The sequence below is a fragment of the Moschus berezovskii genome, chromosome 12, assembly GCF_049115385.1.
Source record: "Moschus berezovskii isolate FMDL1 chromosome 12, NW_MosBer_1.0, whole genome shotgun sequence".
In the NCBI taxonomy this organism is placed as follows: Eukaryota; Metazoa; Chordata; class Mammalia; order Artiodactyla; family Moschidae; genus Moschus; species Moschus berezovskii.
Genome location: NC_142471.1, coordinates 52,021,747 through 52,044,542, shown reverse-complemented (window position 1 = coordinate 52,044,542; position 22,796 = coordinate 52,021,747).

The window sequence follows — 22,796 nt, the reverse complement described above, 5'->3', positions numbered from 1 at the left end:
ATAGACGGAAGCCCACCAGGCTCCCCCGTCCCTGGGATTCTCCAGGCAAGAACACTGGAGTGGGTTGCCATTTCCTTCTCCAATGTGTGAAAGTGAAAGTGAAGTCGCTCAGTCGTGTCCGACCCTTAGCGACCCCACGGACTGCAGCCCACCAGGCTCCTCCATCCATGGGATCCTCCAGGCAATAGTACTGGAGTGGCTTGCCATTGCCTTCTCCAACAAACATATTCAGTTCAGTTCAGTTCAGTCGCTCAGTCGTGTCCGACTCTCCGCGACCCCATGAATCACAGCACGCCAGGCCTCCCTGTCCATCACCAACTCCCGGAGTTCACTCAAACTCATGTCCACAGAATCGGTGATGCCATCCAGCCATCTCATTCTCCGTCGTCCCCTTCTCCTCCCGCCCCCAACCTTTCCCAGCATCAGAGTCTTTTCCAGTGAGTCAACTCGTCTCATGAGGTGGCCAAAGTATTGGAGTTTCAGCTTTAGCATCAGTCCCTCCAATGAACATCCAGGATTGATCTCCTTTAGAATGGACTGGTTGGATCTCCTTGCAGTATAAGGGACTCTCAAGAGTCTTCTCCAACACCACAGTTCAAAAGCATCGATTCTTCGGCGATCAGCTTTCTTCACAGTCCAACTCTCACATCCATACATGACCACGGGAAAAACCATTGCCTTGACTAGACGGACCTTGGTCGGCAAAGTAATGTCTCTGCTTTTTAATATACTATCAAGGTTGGTCATAACTTTCCTTCCAAGGAGCAAGCGTCTTTTAATTTCATGGCTGCAATCAGCATCTGCAGTGATTTTGGAGCCCAAAAAAACAAAGTCTGACACTGTTTCCACTGTTTTTCCATCTATTTCCCATGAAGTGATGGGACCAGATGCCATGATCTTTGTTTTCTGAATGTTGAGCTTCAAGCCAACCTTTTCACTCTCCTCTTTCACTTTCACCAAGAGGCTTTTGAGTTCCTCTTCACTTTCTGCCATAAGGGTAGTGTCATCTGCATATCTGAGGTTATTGATATTTCTCCCAGCAATCTTGATTCCAGCTTGTGCTTCTTCCAGCCCAGCGTTCCTCATGATGTACTCTGCATATAAGTTAAATAAGCAAGGTGACAATATACAACCTTGACGTACACCTTTTCCTATTTGGAACCAGTCTGTTGTTCCATGACTGGTTCTAACTGTTGCTTCCTGACCTGCATACAGGTTTCTCAAGAGGCAGGTCAGGTGGTCTGGGATTCCCATCTCTTTCAGAATGTTCCACAGTTTATTGTGATCCACACAGTCAAAGGCTTTGGCATAGTCAATGAAGCAGAAATAGATGTTTTTCTGAAACTCTCTTGCTTTCTCCATGATCCAGCGGATGTTGGCAATTTGATCTCTGGTGCCTCTGCCTTTTCTAAAACCTGCTTGAACATCTGGGAGTTCACGGTTTACATACTGCTGAAGCCTGGCTTGGAGAATTTTGAGCATGACTTTACTAGCGTGTGAGATGAGTGCAATTGTGCGGTAGTTTGAGCATTCTTTGGCATTCCCTTTCTTTGGGATTGGAATGAAGACTGACCTCTTCCAGTCCTGTGGCCACTGCTGAGTTTTCCAAATCTGCTGGCATATTGAGTGCATTCAACCTCAATCAACAAACATATTAGGGATTGTAAATAACATGGCTACATTTTAGGGTTATTTTGTGTCTTATTATAACTCATTATGACAAATAACAGAGCTATCTCACGTAAAGGTCCTTCTTGATTGCTCAAAGTTGACTTTTATGCTTTCAATGATATTTGGAGGAGTCTGAAATTTGTCTAACCTTACTACTTCACAAACCCCATCCCTACTTCCTGTAATCCCATCATCTTTATGAAAGTTCTTTCATTAAACGCACTGTTTAACAAAGAATTGTCATGCTAGGACTGGGATAGAAGTGGGAAGTGATCTATTATTTCACCATATAGTACCACATTATGGTGGTACATTATTTCACCACATTGTCTAATGAATAGTCATTCAGTTCATGTGTGTGTACTAAGTCACTCAGTCATGTCCAATTCTTTGCAACCCTATGGACTGTAGCCTGAGAGGCTCCTCTGTCCATGGGATTCTCCAAGCATGAATACTAAAGTGGGTTGCCGTGCCCTCCTCCAGGGGATCTTCCTGATCCAGGGATTGAACCCTTGTCTTGTATGTATGTCTCCTGAATTGGCAGGTGGGTTTATTTTATTTTATATTTTTAACACTAGCACCACCTTGGAAGCCTAGTCATTCATCATTCATAGATATCTAGCAATAGAAGGTCTTTTGTAGGCTTGCTAGTAACTGCCTATTTAATATTAGATGACTCATGTGACCGTACTGGGATCCTTTCATAATATATATATACATACTTATATACATATACACATATGAGTTGGATTAAATGTTCATTGAGTTCTTTTATATCAGATAGTCAATGGCTTATCTTCTGGATAGAGCTAATTTTGTAGTTTGAACCTGGGAACAATTATTTGGTGTTATAATTTGATTAATTCAGTTCAAAATAGCAAACTTTAATGAAGAACTCACTCTGTGCAAAGCACAATAAACTCCTTATAGGTCGGGTCAATGTTTTGTAAATGTTCCATCCTGTTGAGAAGATGGAGTGCTGTTATAAAATAAGCAGCAGGGGTTGCTTTTGAAGAGTTTAAGAAAAAAAAAGAGGTCAAATGAGTTGGCTTCTGAAGAGACCAGTACTGGGCTGGAGAATGGGCAGGAGTGATGAGGTAGGTGTTAGCTGTTTTCTCTATTTTCTCTATGAAAATACTGATGAGATTGGAAGAGTTTAAGTAGCTTATGTAAGGTATCACAGTTGGCCTGGTGTATATTTATGTAAAAGTCTGAGAGAGCTTGACATCAAAGTTGTGTGCTTTAAAAATGCTATGGTCTGTATGCCCAAAATTTGAAGGCTATTTGAAAGCTGTACAGTGTTCTGAAGATCTATGGAGCATGTATGGGGAGGCAGAACTCAGTTCTCCTTTATGGTCTTTCCCTCCATACTTGATTTGAGTGGCTTTGTGGTAGAGAAGATGATCTAGGGGCTCCTATCCAGCAATTAATACAAATAGGGCCCTGATTCTGCTTTGGATCTCAGCTAGACTCTGTGAAAACATATGGACAATTTTAAAAGAGTCTCTTTCTCCCTTTGCTTCCAGATAAAAAGCATTTCCAGAAAAGTAGAGGAAATCAGAGAGTAAATGTTCATAAAGGAAACTCTTTGAAATAATTCTGATAATGAGTAGTCTTAGATGCCCATTTTATAAAAGAGTTAAATTTGAGGGCTCAGTCAGACCTATTATTTCTCCTTAGCAAATTTAATATTGTCTGTTCCTCTTTTATTATCCAGTTCACATTTTAGCTACTCAATAAAATCATATTCTCATTTCTTCATGCATTGATTTACTCATCAAATATATTTTGGGTACTAAGTGCCAAGAATTTTCTATGTATTGGGTTAAAACAGTCAGAAAGAAAGGTCTTCATGCTCAAAGTTTCTTCTCTTTTAGTAAGCATTAACATTCTCCTCCACTAACATCGAGAAATATCCCTTGTCTTTTCCTGTATCTTTGATTTGTTCTCATGGTGATTATAATCTGTTTTTTTCTTTTTGTTCATCCATTCTTCCAGATTTTAATAAATTAGTTGCTGATTCCTTTGATATGAATTATATGCTACCTTTCTCCTCTGACAAACTGCCACCATAAGAATATTTTTAAATTGTCACCTCTAATGTGATTATATCCCTGGAGAAAGAAATGGCAACCCACTCCAGTATTCTTGCCTGGAAAATTCCATGGACAGAGAAACCTGGTGGGCCACAGTCCATAGGGTCACAAAGAATCGGACCCAACTGAGCATATGCGTGCAATGTGATTATAATATGGAAATTTTAGTATTTGGCCACTGCCACAAAATAAAAAATGTGAAATCACACTTATCGGAGTTAAGATCTGGAGTGCAGATGGTACTATGGATCTGCAGGAGAGCGATCTCTGAAAAAGTTTCCAACAGTGTGGCTTAGTAAACATTGAAAACATTAGAAGCCTGCCAAGCCTTGATTTCTTAATAGTACCTTCAGGGGATTCATGAGGATCTTATGGTGAAAGAAACACATGTCCTTTCTGCTTGATTTCAACAGCTACCAGTAGTGCAATGCTGAAGCAGTACAGATTTAATCCTCAGAAGAGTTATAAGATAATACCTGAGGTAGGCAATATGTAGTTTACAGTTTGAGTATTTCAGCTTATGAACACACAATATGTCTGTTTCAGTGATGTGGAGTGCTGCTTAGCTGAATAATTTCTATGGCAGAAAGGCTTCCATTGAGGCCTTTTAAAGAGTAATTTATTAATTAGTCTTTATTTAAAGACATTTATTTCTTCCCTATTATTATTATTTATTTTGTTATTTCAAATACACATCACATTAGTCACAAAAGTGATAAGCAAATATTGATTGGATAATTATTCAGAATGATATTATTACTTTACATAGGAAACCATTATGACTAAATCTGCTCCCGAAGTTTTGGATGTAAAAGATGTGGTCTCCAATCTACTGTAATTCAATATAGAAGCTGATAATCTAAATATGGAAATAAGGAGTCAGGAGGGAAGGAAGTAAAAAAGCAGGAAAAGAATGAAAATCAGACAATTGCAATGCACAGTGAAAATTGCCAAAATTCACACTGGTATGTGGCACTAAGGCTGTCAAGGAGGGGCACCCAACCTCGAGTGATTGCGAGTGTGTGTGAGCGTGTGTATGAGATCATATTGGAGGAGTCTGATCTGAATACTGAAAGGTAAGTATGAATTAGCAATAGGAAGAAGTAGGGAAGAGAACAATCTCAGTTCAGTTCAGTTCAGTTCAGTCGCTCAGTCGTGTCCGACTCTTTGCGACCCCATGAATAACAGCACGCCAGGCCTCCCTGTCCATCACCAACGCCCGGAGTTCACTCAAACTCATGTCCATCGAGTTGGTGATGCCATCCAGCCATCTCATTCTCTGTCGTCCCCGTCTCCTCCCGCCCCCAATCCCTCCCAGCATCAGACTCTTTACCAGTGAGTCAACTCGTCGCATGAGGTGGCCAAAGTATTGCAGTTTCAGCTTTAGCATCAGTCCTTCCAATGAAAACCCAGGGTTGATTTCCTTCAGAATGGACTGGTTGGATCTCCTTGTTGGATCTCAATGGACTCTCAAGAGTCTTCTCCAGCACCACAGTTCAAAAGCATCAATTCTTCGGCGATCAGCTTTCTTCACAGTCCAACTCGCACATCCATACATGACCACGGGAAAAACCATAGCCTTGACTAGACGGACCTTTGCTGGCAAAGTAATGTCTCTCCTTTTTAATATGCTATCTAGGTTGGTCATAACTTTCCTTCCAAGGAGTAAGCGTCTTTTAATTTCCTGGCTGCAATCAGCATCTGCAGTGATTTTGGAGCCCAAAACAATCTAGGGGAAGCCAAGAGGCAGGGAAAGTAGACGCTGGAAGAAAGTGCTGAGAGATGAAGCTGGGAAGTAAGAAGGGAGTGTGCATGCATGCATGTGTGCTCAGTCGCTTCAGTTGTGTCTGACTCTGTGGACCCTAAAGACTGTAGCCTGCCAGGCTCCTCTTTCAATGTGGATTATACAGGCACAAGTACTGGAGTGGGTTGCTCTGCCCTGTTGCTATTTAATGACTAAGTTTTGTCCGACTCTCTGTGACCTCATTGATCGCAGCATGCCAAGCTTCCCTGTCCTTCACCATCTCTTGGAGTTTGGAGTCAAACTCATGTCCATTGAGTGGGTGATCCCATCCAACCCTCTCATCCTCTGTCATCGCCTTCTCCTCCTATCCTCAATCTTTCCCAGCATTAGGGTCTTTTTGAATGAATCGGCTCTTCACATCAGGTGACCAAAGTATTGGATCTTCACTTTCAGTATCAGTCCTTCCAATGAATATTCAGGGTTGATTTCAACCTTTAGGATTGACTGGTTTGATCTCCTTGCAGTCCAAGGGACTCTCAAGAGTCTTCTCCAGCACTACAATTTGAAAGCATCAGTTCTTCGGTTCTCAGACTTCTTTATGGTCCAACTCTCACATCCATACATGACTGCTGGAAAAACCATAACTTTGACTACATGGACCTTTGTCAGCAAAGCAGTCTCTGCTTTTTAATATGCTGTCTAGATTTGTCATAGCTTTTCTTCCAAGGAGCAAGCATCTTTTAATTTCATGGCTGCAGCCACTGTCCACAGTGATTTGGAGCCCAAGACAACAAAATATGTCATTCTTTTAAATTTTTCCCCATTTATTTGCCATAAAGTGATGGGACCAGATGCTATAATCTTAGTTTTTTTGAATGTTGAGTTTTAAGCCAGCTTTTTCACTTTCTTTCACCTTCATGAAGAGGCTCTTTAGTTCCTCTTTGTTTTCTGCCATTACGGTAATATCATCTGCATATCTGAGGATGTTGATATTTCTCTTGGCAATCTTGATTCCAGCTTTTAATTCATCCAGCCTGGCATTAGACATGCCCTAGGTGGTCACAAAAGACATTTTGTGGCGACTGAGCAGTTTGAATTTTACCCAGAACATAATGGATAAACACTGAAGGGTTTTAATTAGTTTGTGTACTTTAGAAAGCTCATTCTGGGAGTCATGGAGATGCTGATCTGAAAGGGTTGTAGGGGAGGAGGGCAGGCAGAGAACAGAGACCAGTTAGGAAACTGCTGCAATGGGTGAGGTGAGGCATGAGGAGTGCCTGAACTCAGGCAGTTGTGTCAGCATGCAGGATTGAAAAAGAATCCCAAGTATTAAGGAAGCAGAAATGTCAGGATTTGGGCTATACAGAAAATATGGGTTTTAACATTAATACTCTAGAAGACTGAAGCAAGTGTGATTTCTCAACTGTCAAAATGGTGCACATTCTCTGCCTTCAAATTAATACTAATCCAATTCATGTTTTTGAAGTAGACAATCATCATTGCTATAACCAGGGCATCTTTACCTTTGAGGAATATTGAGAGCTATTATGCAGATAACTTTCTGGGCTGCAGTGTTTAATGTCACTTGAATCTTCACATACTATTAAATAGTCAGATTAAAAAACCACTTGGCAGATATTTTTAAAGTGTGGCTAGATTAAAATCCCTTGTTAAAGTAATTTACATTTCATGTGCTTTCTCATAAAATACAGAATGCAGTTCCTCGGTTTATCTTTTCTGGATAACAGTTATCCCAAAGTGCCAGGTATCTAATAATCTCCATTTTGTTGAGATGTGGAAAGCCTCCTAGGTATTAGAGTAGGTTCATTAGACAGAAAGTACTAGACTTTCACAGGATGCTCCTTCTGAGGGGTTTCTGAGATACTCTTGTTTTTACAGACAGACCTTGTTTGCTCTTTATTAAAATAATACTGCTAAGTCATAGCCTCCGTAGCACTGGGGAGACCAATTCTGTATCTTATGCAAAATACTCACAAAACTCATAAAATAGTTTATTAATATCCAGTAAGGAAATGGTAACCCACTCCAGTGTTCTTGCCTGGAGAATCCCAGGGACGGGGGAGCCTGGTGGGCTTCCGTCTATGGGGTCACACAGAGTCGGACACGACTGAAGTGACTTAGCAGCAGCAGCAGCAGCAAGTACATATTAAGTTTAATCTTACCCTTCTAAATATAGCGAAGTTGGACTCTACCCTTGGAGAGTGGAAATTTGTGCTTTATTTATCATGGAGAGGACAACAAAAGAAAACACTGACTTCCTCTCCTTGAAATCTTCAGCAGGTTTATTTGTTATTCACAAGTGTGCACAGAAAAGCTGTCTCTTGATATAATAAGAAGAATATTGGAGTAGGAAATGGCAACCCACTTGAGTACTTTTGCCTGGAGTATCTCATGGACAGAGGAGCCTGGCAGGCTATAGTCCATAGGCTCGAGAAGATTTGGACATGACTAAAGCAACTTAGCACGTGTAATAAGAGGAGCACAGAAGATAGAGTGTGTTATTTTGCCCACCAACCCCTTACAGCAGACTGAGATAATTACCATGTTTGATGCTGTATTTGAACAGGATAAATTAACTGTTTCTGGTGAGATCCAGTGCGAGAGTGAGATTGACACTTGTGGGAGATGTTGAGGTAAGAAAACAGCATGATTCTCTTACCAACCTGAAAAGCGGTCATTTTCTCACCTTGTTCCTGATTCTGACCATTTGCTGATCCTGGAATTAGGTTAAAGGAAGTAAATCATACTGCATTTCCTGAAATGAAAGATGTTAGTGAAAAAGTAATTGTTCTGTTGTCAAATTATATGAAGAAAACTGGCCGGACAAAGCCAAACAGGTTTAGTTACTGCAGTTTTTCAAAACCTTTCAATGCTACTATAACAACCATGAAAATAAGAACCAAAATATTTTGAGTCCCAATATGTGTCAGTGCTTGTGTAGATGATTTATATGAGTATATCAATGACATGCAGAACACTCAAAACCGATGGAAAAGATCGATAGTGAAATTTATGGTAGAATCAATATTCAAAATAATGTGAAACGTTGAGCTCTTAACCAAAATGAATAGTTCTGAATATAGTCTAAAAGATCAATAAAAACAAAAGCCACTCTAAATCATTTGACTAAGAAAAAGCAACATTGGTCAGCAATGCAAATGGTTTACATTTCTTTTTTTTGTCCATTAACTCAGTATGTGACAATAGTCTATAAAAAATTTGGATGCAAATTTTCTTTTCTAATGGCCTTTTCATTTAATATATCTGAATAGATCAGTTCAGTTCAGTTCAGTTGCTCAGTTGTGTCCGACTCTCCGTGACCCCATGAATCACAGCACGCCAGGCCTCCCTGTCCATCACCAGCTCCCGGAGTTCACTCAGACTCATGTCCACAGAGTCAGTGATGCCATCCAGCCATCTCATTCTCTGTTGTCCCCTTCTCCTCCCGCCCCCAACCCTTACCAGCATCAGTAGAGCAATGCTATTCAGAACTTTGCCGGAATGTTGCATTATGGGGTATAATATATTAGAAAGCAAATGATGAAATATCTGAGTAGTGATCCCTCTTTTAGGATTACTTCTTTAAAAGCTATATCCCCTTTCCTTTACATAATTAACACTGTCACAAAATCCTGCCTGTGAAATCACAGGGTTCACAGACTAATGTTAAGACACTTTTAAATTAGAGTAGCAGTTGTAAGGAAGCCAGGGGAAGAAGGGTAGAGGAAATCATGCCAGTTGAAGAACATGTGAAATAATTAGAAATGTTTAGATTGGAGAAAAGTGCCTCAGTTCTCTTTTCCCCTTCTATTTACATTGAAGAGGCAACATATTCAAGGTAGTGAGGTTAATGGTGGGGAATTTTCGACCTGCTTGGGTCTCTTAGTAACTATGCTAACTTATAATAACCATGCAGTGTGAAATTAGTCTTGGTTGAGCTAAGCAACTGGGATTTGGGGGTTATTTTGCTTTGATAGCATAATTTATCTTATTCAGATGACTGCTTCTACTTTTTTTTCAAAAGCAACCTATTGTGGAATAATTGCTATATAAAGAACTGCACATATTTAATGTGTACATTTTGATGAGTTTGGTTAAAAGGCTTTTTTTCTCCTATAATTTTAATTGTAAAGGAGATTTCAAGATATTAGAAAATAGACATTGACCAGACTATTTCATTGTTTTAATTTATACCAAATTTGCCCCCAGCATCATATGCTTTTATTATGCTCACTGCGTGAGGGTGGCTCTCTTCCCCTAACTAACCTGTCCTGGGACCCAGAGCTGGTATGGCTCAATGGAAAGATAGATGACTTATTGTGGGACCACTAACTACATCTAGGCCTTTGGCAGCATTGGTCAATCAGTCATTGCAGGACTGGTGGAAGTGGAAGACTCTGAAGCCTTGAATTGCTTCTCTCTGGGCAGAAATTGTGCCCATGTTGCCACATTTAAGCCCAACTCCCATTCATCATCTGGTACACTGAAATTAAAAGTAAACTACACATAATGTCTAAACAAAGGGGCTCAAAAGCATGAGATTTTCAGACATTCTGCCTTCCTCTCCCTAGTTTTATGTATGTAGTCTACACAGAGACAGGACACAGCATGCTTGTGCCTTGTTTAAAACCTATAGGTGATAATCTTAATTTTGGTTGCCATGAGAATACAAAGCTGTTACTTGTTACCAGAAGATCTCATGCCTCATGAAGAGGATTTCCTATGATTCTCCACAATAATGAGGAAGATATTTCTAATGTTTAGGCTTAATGAAAAATTAAAGGACTCAAGTGTCTTCTCATAGGTAGAAATATTCAAATAGCATTTATATGAAAGACAACAGGCATCAAGTAGGGGATTGGACTCACTGACCTCTAAATGACAGTCAAAAACTAAGAATGTGTGGTTGTTTTTGCTTAAATGTCTCTAGTCCCCTTTATTTTCTTAGGCACTTTTTGTCGCGAGCAATGGACAAGATGTGTTTTTATTAATTCATACAAATTATGAACAATTTTTGAAAGCTTTATAAGATGTTACTTTTCAATATAGGCTGTAAGTGTAAAAGCCCAAATTTTAAAGATAATAGCAACGTTTGCATGTAACTAGTGGAGAATCCCAGGGACGGGGGAGCCTTGTGGGCTGCCGTCTATGGGGTCGCACAGAGTCAGACACGACTGAAGCGACTTAGCAGCAGCAGCAGCGGTGTATGCAAAGTTAGAGTAGAATTGAATCATTCAAGAAAGTGTCAGTAGCATGTAGTTAGCAGCCTTTATTGAGTGGTTAGTCTTTGCCAGTTTAGGGATCACCATATTTAATAATGTCTATGTCTAGAACACTGGTCTATGTTTCTCAATATTCAGAAGAATAATTACTCACTAATCACCTTAAGCATCAAGGAATAATTTTGCAGCTTATCCCCTACTAATCTAGAGGAGTTGCCCCAGTCTTCTGCCTCTGACAATTTAGTGCCTTGTTCTATTTGCGTTTTAAAATAAATGTGAATTCATAGCCTGGAGAAAATGAATCTCACTCTATTGAATGGCATTCCCAAGGAAGTGAACTGAGCATTACTGGATATTAGTTGTTGTCATTGTTATGACTTTTAAGGTAACTAATTTTGCTCAAAGATCAAATCTAAAACATGCATCATTGCTTCCCAAAACAGTTTATATCTTTGTTTCTGGTATGGCAAATACCTTTTGTGATACCATACTTAATTTCTTTGACTGTGAATGTAAATCAATGTACTCAAGTAAGAAAAATAAAAAATCTCTTAACAGAGCTTCTTTATGTAAGTTTTCTGTCCTTAACATTTTGAAATGATTCCAAAGGATTCAGGTTATTATTTACTGGTTGAAACAATGTTATTCTTGAAAAGCAATTAAGATATATTCTGACAGTGGGTCTATTACTACCGTGGATAAAACATAAAAAGAGAATGTTAACATCAGAAAGGAACAGCAAATATAATAGTCAAAGACATGGACTGGTCCTTAAACAAAGTTAACTGGCATTTTCTTGGTGTGTAACCATGAGTAAACTTCTTAACCTTTCTCAGTGCAAGTTTCCTTATCAGTAAAATAGCGATATTTGTACTTCCAATGTACTAATTATATGATTACATGAGGAAATACATAAATGCAAAACATGGAACAGATTGTCTAGCGTACAGTAAGTCCTTGATAAATATTAGTCTACAGTTGTTGTTATTGTTACTGATAACTCTTATTGGGCTTGAATGCTGTTGGTGTAGGCAAGGAATTGAGACTAGCACAAGGGAAGAACTACGATGGTAGAAATTGTAGGAGATTGTACATCAGCCACCCTGGCTTCTAGTCCTTGCTTTTCTGCTAACAAAAGTGGTGGTCAGCAACTACTTATCTCTTTGAGGTAAAATTAGGATGTCTGTATATATTATGCTATATTTGTTTAGACTAAGGAATCCCCATTTTTTGTTATAAATTTATTTCATTTTATGTGATCCAGCATCATGAATGGCAGAGCATTTCAGTGCACATATTTTATAACTTTTAAGTGTTGAAAACTGCAGATTATGGCAATCAAATGGTCCCATATTTTATTTTTGTTTTTTGTTCCATTACTCTAAAAGATGAATCTAAAAATGATATTGCTATGATTTATAACAGAGTGTCCTACCTATGTTTTCCTCTAGGAGTTTTATAGCACCAGGTCTTACATTTAAGTCTTTAATCCATTTTGAGTTTATTCTTGTGTATGGTGTTAGATAGCGTTCTAATTTCATTCTTTTACATGTAGCTGTCCAGTTTTCCCAGAAGTAGTTATTGGAGAGACTGTTCTCCATCATATATTCTTGCATCTTTTGTCATAGATTAATTGACCATAGGTGCGTGAGTTTGTTTCTAGACTGTTTACCTTGTTTCATTGATCCATATCTTTGTTTTTATGCCAATAACATACTGGTTTGATTACTGGAATTTATGTAGTATAGTTTAAAGTCAGGCAGACTGATTTCTCTAGCTCTGTGTTTTTGTCTCAAGATTACTTTGACTATTTGGGGTCTTTAGTATTTCCATACAAATTTAAATTTTTTTTTATCTAGTTCTTTGAAAAATATCATTGGTAATTTAATACAGATTGCATGGAATCTGTAGATTGTCTTGGGTATTATTTTCATTTTGACAGTATTGATTCTTCTAATCTAAGAGCATGGTATGTCTTTCTATCTGTTTGCATCCTCTTTGATTTCTTTCATCAGCTTTTTGTAGTTTTTGGAGTATAGTACAGGGGTTAATTGTCAGCCGCCTGTTGCTCTGGCTAAGCCATGAGAAAATCACCATGGGAAAAGAATAAAAGCAAAATATAACAATACAGCATAACCCCAAAAAGTACATCAAGTTGATCAGTTGGGTTGTCATGCCCTGCTAAGCTAAGGAAAAACATGGTGTGGACCCTGGGACACCAGTTCAGTGCAAGTTCAGAACACTGCTGTGTACACACTAAGATGTTTTCCCAACACATATGTGGGTCTATGACCTCCAGCTAGGTGATAGCCATTGTACAAGGAAATAACAGAGATAGTTTAAAGTAATCAATAAAATGGGAGATGCGACCGGGACACAGGAGGCTGACTTCATCGTAGCACAATAGATACTTTTTGCTTGCCAAGACAATAACTAAATGTGATGTGGCTCCAAGAAACAGGGCTCTTGACACAAGAGGGTTGAGTCCCCCGGGCCCATCTTTAAAACTTTAATTCTGTCTCTAGTTTCTTTTTCCCAAACTGCATCGACTACTTCCAATCCCTACTTGCTGTGTTTCCTGCAGCAGTACAGGTCTTTCATGTCCTTCAGCTCAGTTCAGTTCAGTTGCTCAGTCGTGTCTGACTCTTTGCGACTCCATGGACTGCAGCATGCCAGGGCTCCCTGTCCATCACCAAGTCCCAGAGTTTACTCAAACTCATTTCCATTGAGTCGGTGATGCCATCCTCTGTCATCCCTGTCTCCTCCCACCTTCAATCTTTCCCAGCATCAGGGTCTTTTCAAATGAGTCAGTTCTTCACAAGTGGGCAAAGTATTGGAGTTTCAGCTTCAGCATCAGTCCTTCCAATGAATAATCAGGACTAATTTCCATTAGGATTGACTGCAGTCCAAGGGACTCTCAAGATTCTTCTCCAACACCACAGTTCAAAAGCATTAATTCTTCAGCACTCAACTTTCTTTATAGTCCAACTCTCACATCCATACATGACTACTGGAAAAACCATAGCCTTGACTAGATGGACCTTTGTTGGCAAAGTAATGTCTCTGCTTTTTAATATGCTGTCTAGGTTGGTCATAACTTTCCTTCCAAAGAACAAGTATTTTTAAATTTCATGGCTGCAGTCACAATCTGCAGTGATTTTGGAGCCCCCCGAAATAAAGTCTGCCACTGTTTCCACTATTTCCCCATCTATTTCCCATGAAGTGATGGGACTAGATGCCATGATCTTAATTTTCTAAATGTTGAGCTTTAAACCAACTTTTTCACTCTCTTCTTTTACTTTCATAAAGAGGTTCTTTAGTTCTTCACTTTCTGCCATAAGGGTGTTATTTGCATATCTGAGATTATTGATATTTCTCCCAGCAATCTTGATTCCAGCTTGTGCTTCATCCAACCAAGTGTTTCTCATGATATACTCTGCATATAAATTAAGTAAGCAGGGTGACAATTTACAGCCTTGAGGTACTCCTTTCCCAATTTGGAACCAGTCTGTTGTTCCTCATCCAGTTCTAACTGTTGCTTCCTGACCTGCAAACAGATTTCTCAAGAGGTAGGTCATGTGGTCTGGTATTCCCATCTCTTTCAGAATTTTTCACAGTTTATTGTGATCCACACAGTCAAAGGCTTTGGCATACTCAATAAAGCAGAAATAGTTTTTTTTTTGGAACTCTCTTGCTTTTTCGATGATCCAGCAGATGATGGCAATTTGATCTCTGGTTCCTCTGCCTTTTCTAAAACCAGCTTGAACATCTGGAAGCTCATGGTTCATTAGGTAGGTTTATTTCTAGGTATTTTTTGTTGTTGTGATGGTGAATGAGATTATTTTTTTCCTTAATTTTCCTTTCTGATCTTTCTTTGTTAGTGTTAGAAATGCAATGGATTCCCATGGGTTAATTTTGTATCCTGAAACTTTGAAACATAAAAATCATTATGATCGTCTCAATAGATGCAGAAAAAAACTTTTGATAAAATTCAACATTCATTTATAATAAAAACTCTCCAGAAAGTGAGCATAAAGGGAACTAACCTCAAAATAATAAAGACCATATATGACAAACCCACAGCTATCATACTTATTGGGGGAAAATTGGAAGCATCTCCTCTAAGATCAAGAACAAAGCAAGGATGTACATTCACCACTTTTATTCCACTTAGTTTTGGAAATCCTAGCCATCACAATCAGAGAAGAAAAAGAAACAAAAGGGATCCATATTGGAAATGGAGACATAAAACTGTCATTGCTTATAGATGATGTGATACTATACACAGACTATCCTAAAGGCACTCCAGAAAACTATAGAGTGCATTAATGAATTTGATAAAGTTGCAAGATGCCAAATTAATCCCCAGGGTCATTTTACATCAGCTGTGTTTAGTATGGCAGCACTCTAGGAAGTTTGTCCTGAAACTTAGAGATTTGTATTGCACAACTATTTTTAAATCAGCAAGTAGCTGTATTTTCAACAAACAGCTGTTAGGACCTAGTGAGTAAGTTATTGCATAAGTTGAAATAGTTAATTTTGCTCATTATGTGTCAGGTTTTCCTAAGACTTTTATGGTATTTTTAATATAATCCTCAGAAAAATGCTCTGTGTGGTTGGTGATCCTGTTGCTAATAAGCATTTACTCAGTACCCACCTTGTCTAACTGGACATTTTATATAATATCCTTTCCTTGGTGCTGGGAAAGACTGAGATTCTCAAAAGTTATGTAGCTTAGACAAAGTTTCAATTACATTGTCAGTTCAGCTTTCTACTATTGGGGTTTTTGACCCCAATGGTCCTCAAAAGCCAGAATACTGTATGGGCAAAGGGACAGATAAAAGCCATACTATATAACCTGTAGTATTGATGCTCTACTCTTTCAGCTTCTGGCTGATAAGAGTGAAATCTGCAAGAGGTGAGTAAAGATAAAAGAGTGGTTATCACTATGTGTCATGGATAGTTATCCCTTACTTTATGCCCTGACATTAGATCTTACTTCTATCCTTCTTGTTTTGCACACTACTGGGCCTCAATCTCTTACTGATCTCTTTGAGCAAAACACTATCTTTCATCAAAAAATCACCTTGGACTTATTTGAAATCTCTTTGGCCAGTCCCAGATCCAAGAATGGATAAATGAATCTTAAGAAATTAATACTTCACATTAGGGCTTGAATTATTGTTTTACTCAATTCAGCAATTAAAAATCTCCATGAATCACTGCACAATGCAATTTGTTTGGAAAGCAGTGAATTATCTTCATCCTTCTTTTCCTAATTATTTTGTCAGTAATTACTCCCATAGGGTGGGGCTGGGGGGAATGCCTATTCCATGTCAAGCACTAAGCTTACAAGTTTTTTTTTTTTTTTTAGTACCTTATCTTATTTTACCTTCACAACAAACCAAGAATTAGGTCCCATTATCTCCATTTTTACTGTTAAGGTCACACAACTGGGAAATGGTAGAATCTCTATTTGAATGTTGCTCTCCTTAAATCCAGGCTTTTGCACAGCAAAGGAAACCATTGATAAAACGAAGACAACCTGCTGAATGAGTGAAAATATTTGCAAATGATATGACTGATAACATATTAATATCCAACATATATCAATAGCTCATATACTTCAATGTCAAGAAAACAAAGAATGAATGAAAAATAGGCAGAAGAACTGAAAATACATTTTTCCAAAGAGGAAACGCAGATGGCCAATAGACACATGAAAAGATACTCAGCATTGCTAATCATCAGGTAAATGCAAATCAGAACAACAAATATCATCCAACATCTGTTAAAATAATTATCATCTAAAAGCCATGTTGGCGAGGACGTGGAGAAAAGAGAACACTTGTGCACACTGATGGTGGGAATCTAAACTGTTGCAGCCACTGTGGAAAACATATGAAGTTTCTCAAAAGCTAAAAATAGAGCTACCATATGCTCCAGAAACTCTGCTCCTGGGTATATCTGGAAAAAGTAAAAACACTAATTCAAAGATAGCAAAAACACTAATTTGAAAACATACATGCACCTCAATGTTCGTAGCAGCTTTATTTACAATTACCAGGATATGGAAACAATCTGAGTGTCTGTAAAGAGACGAATGAATAAAGAAGGTGTCACACACACACACACATACACACAGGAATACTCTACTCTCAGCCATATTTTGCCATTTGCAGGATTGTGGATGGACTTGGAGGGCATTGTGCTAATCAAAGTAAGTCAGACAAACACAGATTTCTGTAGGATACTGTTTACATGTGGAATCAAAAAAATACACCAAACTAGTGAATATAACAAAAAAAGAAGCAAAATCACAGACAAAGAGAACAAACTATTAATAGTAGTTACCAGTAGAAGGTGGAGGGGCCATATGTAGATGGGAGAGTAGGAGTACAAGCTATTGGGTGTGAGATAGGCTACAAGGATGTACAGTACAATGTGGGAAATATAGCCACTATTTTGTCATAACTGTAAATGGAATGTAACTTTAAAAAATTGTGTAAAGATTATTAAAGAAACCTACATGCAGTCTATGTTCCTATTATTGTTCATACTTCCCCCGAATTCGATTATATTGAAGTTTTATGCTTGCATTCCCATTTCAAGGCCTGAGTCTGTTTGTAGGAGGGCCTTAAAGGGAGGAAATCAACTGGATTTTATCAATAACTTATGATGGTATTACCTCTGGGTTAATTCATTATTAGAAAAACTTTGAAAGAAAGCTATTACAGTGCATGACTCTTTGAAGGTGTTTTCCTTAGATCAAAGTGGCCCTAAAAAATTGTAATTGAATTGCTTTTCATTTTGCTTCGTATTATTAGGACAAACATGCAAATGATCTTGAAGCATTTTGGAAAATGATTCGAGACATGCTGTTTGAACAAGCAACATTTGAGAAACACATAGTAGCAGAAAAATGTGTACATGTAATAGATTTTTTGTGATATAATTGATTTTGATTATTAGATTAATAAGTGTTTAAGAAAATGAGTATTATTTGCGGGGTGAGATTTTTGTTTGCAGAAGGTCTTGGGAGGACATAAAAGTTGCAAGATGTCACAGATTTTTTAAAATGAAGTTTTAGTTTAAATTGAGTTTAGGTTGAAATAAGAAGCCAATTAGGAAGGCAGCTACTTGTGAATCTCTCCAGACATGAGGGAAGTGTTATTTCTAAAACAAATAATCACTTCAGGTGATTGTTAAGCCTGTGATATTGGGAAAATCACAGGAGACAGTATGAAGTAGGTGAAAGAGAAATGAACTAGGAATCAGCCCTTGCTCTGGCAGAACTGGGATTCAAACCAAAGTTTTCCTGTGCATGCACTTTCCATGTCACCTCACAGTTTCCTTATTAGCATAAGATTTTCTCCCTTCCATTGACCATCAAAGATATTACATGTGATAGTCTGTGTACTTGTAATTACTTGTACATAATTTACATTATTTTCCAAGCATGGCATTTTTACCAAAGAAACATGGTCTATTGCTCAGGATCCTGAGTTCTTCGTTAGACTTTTTGAAAAGTTACTTAAACTTCTTGTGCTGTTTTGGCCTTTATAACATGAATGGAAATAAAATTACCTCATAAGTTTTTTGGGAAGATTAAATTAGATATAGCACATATAGCATTTGGTATAGGCCCTTGCATGTTTTCAGGACTCAATATGTTAGGTATTCATAATATTATTATTATATAAATTAATTTATTTCAACAAACATCTACTTTGAGTGATAGCTTGAGGAATGTCTGAAATTTTCATGACCAGCCCTTTCAGGTTATTAAGCCCTTTCAGAAATTAAGGCTCTGAAATTATAGCAAATCAAATTGAATGAGCTCAAAGATCTGTTTTTTTTTTTTAATATATTTTACTTTTATTTAAGTTAAATTAGCTTGTCATAACTTGTTTACTTATGGTAGCATTATGTTTATGACTTAACTTTTTTTCTATTTATTGAAATAACAGAGTGGTGTATATTCAGCACAGACAGGTTTGTTGAGCTGAACTGTGGTTTTTATCTTCTTTAAACCTTTAAGATACCTTCCTTAGTATAAAAAACCCTGTTCATTTGTAGTGATATCTTATGACTCAAAGTATTTTTTTATATAGTATCTGAAAACTGTAATTTTATCCCCTTAAATATTTGAGTCTTAAACTTTCTTGGGGCTTAAAAATATTTAAGTCATTTTGCAATTACCCTTTCATATCCCCCCTCCCATTCCAATTTATAACAAAATGCACTGTGACGAAAAGGATTTACAAAGCATTACTATGTAGGAAAGTTTTTTGGGACTATGTTGTTAAGTGTCTACAACATTTAATAAATATTTTTAGTAACAAGGGTTGAATTAAGCAGAATTAAACAAGGATTATTCTCTTTAGCACTTGTTTAAACAAGAATTTCAACAAATTGGATAAATAATAATCTCATTATGTAACTTCTTTTAACTGATTAAACTTTTAACTATACCATTCTCAGCTTTTTTTTTTTTTTTTTAATTTGTAACTCATGAAAGTGTGATTTGTCAGTCATGTTTTCTGGAAGTGGTTCTTTATTAACTCCTAAAATATAATTCAGGAAGCAGTTGGCAATTAGATCGGAGAAGAAAGGTTAGGCCACATTATAAGGAGAAAGAAGGTAAGGGTAAGAATTTTGTTCTGTGGGCAGTGATAAGGGCAGTGAAGAAACTTTGAAGATTTCTTAGAGGAAAGTGACTCCTTATGGACTCTGGAAGATTAATTTGGCGAAGATATATACAATCTATTAAAGCATAAACTTAAGCAAAGAGTTCATTTTAATTGTGCCAGTAAGAAACAATGAGCATCTAAGTAATGATACCTGCATTGGAAATGGAAAGGAAAGGAAGATGAGAAACATCACTTAGGGTGATTACATATATGTGAAAAATATGGCAGAGACAGAGTAAAGTTTACTTGGGTTAGGTTAAAATATAATGTATAGACTAGAAAAGTAGAAAGAAATATTCAGGAGCAATTTAAATCACAAGAGGTTGATTTTTAATTTTAACTATTAAATGAATTTGCATCAACAGGTTCAGATGAATCTTATTCCTGGGTAACAGTAATAGACATGAAATTTCAAGGTAATACCAGAAAGACAGTCACCCTCTTCTCTTAAAATTCCACTTTAGCTTTATTGGTAGGGTACTGGGCAAGGACAATAAGGGCTCCCATAAGGGATCTATAGTGCTTGATAGGGTCCTTCTTCCCCCTAAGAGGAGGCTCAGTAAGAGAGCCCCAGGCTTCTCAGCTGCTCTTGTTGAGTAGAGTTGCAACACACAGCCTGGGTCTATATTGTAAGCATTGTTGGTTCTGACTCTCCCAAGGAGAAACTATAACACTTCACTTGGAGTTAGAGGAAAACTATGTTCTTGGCTGCAACTTTAGGGGTAGAGTTTCTATTATGTCAAGCTGGAGAGATGGGGAGGGAGTGGATTGTGTGTTAAATGTCACAGACTCTTGCAATTTCTACTGAATTTAGTGGATTTTCTTGGTTAATATGCCATTAGGACAATTTACAGACACTTTAATGGTATGTGTTATTTTAATACTTTTCAATAGTTGTGATTGTTTCACTGAGGAGAGAATCCAGAGCTTCTCACACTGTCATTCCAGAAGTTATCTCTTTAGCTGTCCTTTATTAACTGAGATGTTGACAAATGAAATGTGCTTAGAAAAAAATAAAAGAAAAAAAAAAGAAATTTGTTTGCGAATGGATCTGAAAATCAGGCCATATGAGCAATATTTAAGAGAACTAAAATATGGAAGAGATTCCAGGAAGCAGGATCTTCACAGGTTTAAAATGGTGAAGATAACTTCAATTTGTGTGACTGCACTGAGCAGAACTAAAACTAATACTCTGAAGCAGATTTCATTAAATTTTTGAAGGAAGTTTAGTGAGTGAAAATTTTCAGGAAGATGTGTGAACAAAGCTGAGACCATCTTTTAAAGGAATGCCAGAGGAGATGTCTGCAATGATAGATGATCAGGCAAGATGAATATAGAAATGTTTACATTGTACAAAAGCCAGTCAGAGACTTCTGTATTAATCAAGGTGTGAGATGTTGCTGGTGTGAAGGGGATAGTAGCAGACAGAATGGAGAGAAATGGGCTAGCACCTAGCATTATGGTTCATGCATGGGGAAGGATGCAAGGATGTATGAAATTAATGACATCCTGCTGTAGACTTAAAGTTTACTTAACTTTGAGTTAGAAATTTCATTCTTTTTCATGTATAGTCTAATGGGCGATATTTATGATTTAAGGGAATATTTAGGCACCCATAATTCTTACATCTAGAATTGCTTTATTAAGTCTTGACTTCACATATTTTCAACAGCATTCAAAAGTGTAGTCCTTTATTTCTAGCAACAAAGCTAAAAATAAAATGTTTACTAGCACAAAAGTTTTTAAATATTTTGACTTTATCTCTATACCTACTGTTCTCAAAAACGTTTGTTCTGTTTGTGAATCCTGCTCTTATAATTAAACTAATGCACTGCAATTCAACCAAGAATCTAAGAAGTTCTGTTATAGGCATTTGAAATAGGCTGACCTTGATCTCCTTCACCATTATTTTAGAAGGGAGGATAATAATGCTTTGGAGAGTAAGTTTGCACAATTATTTTCAGAAATATAGGAGAAAATGCTTATTTTACTTTATGAAATTAAACATTAATAGGTGGCAACCTTGAACTTTGTCTCATGTTGAAAGTAGTAGGTATAAATTAGACTGTAAAGCATATCAAGTATTATATATATATACGTAACTAACTTATTCAGGCTGTCTTTATTAGCTGTGTTAGTCCCAAATGGGCTACATAATGCTGTAGAATTAAACATCCTTAAAATCTCAGTTCAGTTCAGTTCAGTCGCTCAGTCATGTCCGACTCTTTGCGACCCCATGAATCACAGCACGCCAGGCCTCCCTGTATATCACCAATTCCCGGAGTTCACTCAAACTCATGTCCATCGAGTCGGTGATGCCATCCAGCCATTTCATTCTCTGCTGTCCCCTTCTCCTCCCACCCCCAATCCCTCCCAGCATCAGACTCTTTTCCAGTGAGTCAACTCGTCGCAAGAGGTGGCCAAAGTATTGGAGTTTCAGCTTTAGCATCAGTCCTTCCAAAGGACACCCAGGATTGATCTCCTCTAGAATGGACTGGTTGGATCTCCTTGCAGTCCAAGGGACTCTCAAGAGTCTTCTCCAGCACCACAGTTCAAAAGCATAAATTCTTCGGCGATCAGCTTTCTTCACAGTCCAACTCTCACATCCATACATGACCACTGGAAAAACCATAGCCTTGACTAGATGGACATTTGTTGGCAAAGTAATGTCTCTGCTTTTTAATATACTATCTAGGTTGGTCATAAGTTTCCTTCCAAGGAGTAAGAGTCTTTTAATTTCATGGCTGCAATCAGCATCCTTAGTGATTTGGGAGCCCAAAAATCTCGGTAGTTTAAACCAATAAAAGGTTATTTCTCATTAATGCTGTATGTCCAACATGTCAGCAGGGCCTCTTTCACCTGTTACCCAGTTTGACATGGATTCTTAACTCTTCTTTCCATTCTCATGTAGCTGGAGGAAGAATATTGAATCTAGAACTGGCTTCTTAAGCTACTGTCTGGGAATTGACATTTTTGCTAACATTTTGCAGGCTAAAATAGGTCATATGGCCATGCCTAACTTTGGAGATGGAATAGCATGAAGTCTTACCATGTGCCCAGAATGCAGAGAACCAGGCATGTTTAGCAAATAGAATTAAAGAAAACACATGCCAAATCTTGTCCCTAGGTCACTGCTGATAATCCTAAATATGTTTCATTAGTGTTGGAAACTAATGAACATGTGCTAATTCTTTTGAGAATTGAAGGATTAACATTAATATACATCTGAATGTTATTTAAATAATAATGGAAATTCCTTTAACACCTCAAAATGCTGTCGTATTATAGAGGTCACTTGGATCCAGTGACATTCCGTTCCGTTCCATCGCTCAGTCGTGTCCGACTCTAT